Source organism: Etheostoma spectabile, chromosome 13 (genome assembly GCF_008692095.1).
Source record: "Etheostoma spectabile isolate EspeVRDwgs_2016 chromosome 13, UIUC_Espe_1.0, whole genome shotgun sequence".
Lineage (NCBI taxonomy): Eukaryota > Metazoa > Chordata > Actinopteri > Perciformes > Percidae > Etheostoma > Etheostoma spectabile.
Genome location: NC_045745.1, coordinates 16,111,514 through 16,112,211, shown reverse-complemented (window position 1 = coordinate 16,112,211; position 698 = coordinate 16,111,514). Strand labels below are relative to the sequence as shown.

Sequence of the window (698 nt, the reverse complement as noted above, 5' to 3'; positions counted from 1 at the left end):
AGCTCACTCTTCTCCTTCTCCAGTTTCTGCTTGACTCTCTGCAGGTTATCAATCTGCTCTCCTAGGTCAGCTACACTGTCAGCTTGTTTCTTCCTGAGTGTGGCAGCAGTGGCTTCATGCTGCAGAGTGGCCTCTTCAAGGTCTCTGCGGAGTTTCTGGAACTCAGCCTCCCTCTTCTTGTTCATTTCAATCTGGGCAGATGTTGCTCCACCAGCCTCCTCCAGCCTCTCACTGATCTCCTCCAGCTCTCTGGCCAAGTCTGCTCTCTGTTTCTCCACTTTGGCTCGTGCAGCTCGCTCTGCCTCAAGCTCTTCTTCCAGCTCCTCAATGCGGGCCTAGACCAAAACGAAAGCAAAACCTTAAATGGCATTGTATTGCTCTTAATATAATTGTGGTTGTAAAATGTCCTATTCAAGTGCCAGGTTATCCAACTTTATTTATGTAAATTCTTACCTGTAACTCCTTCAGTTTTTTCTGGAGCTGGGCACTCATTGCTTGTTCATCTTCTATTTTACCACTGAGTTGGTTGATTTCAAAATCTTTCCTGTGGATAAAAAATAGAATAATATGTACTAGCTGACACGTAGTTTGAAATCTATTTGTGTTTTTTACACGTGCATTTCACATTACTTTTTCAGTCTCTCTTCGAGTTGCTGTTTGTCATTTTCCAAGTCCATGACACTCTCTAGAGCTAACTT

General features: G+C 43.7%; 1 pseudogene; it reads right to left on the bottom strand.

Moving 5' to 3' along the window:
* The window catches only part of LOC116700869 (myosin-7-like), a 25,812-nt pseudogene that overhangs the window by 15,435 nt on the left and 9,679 nt on the right, over positions 1–698 (bottom strand).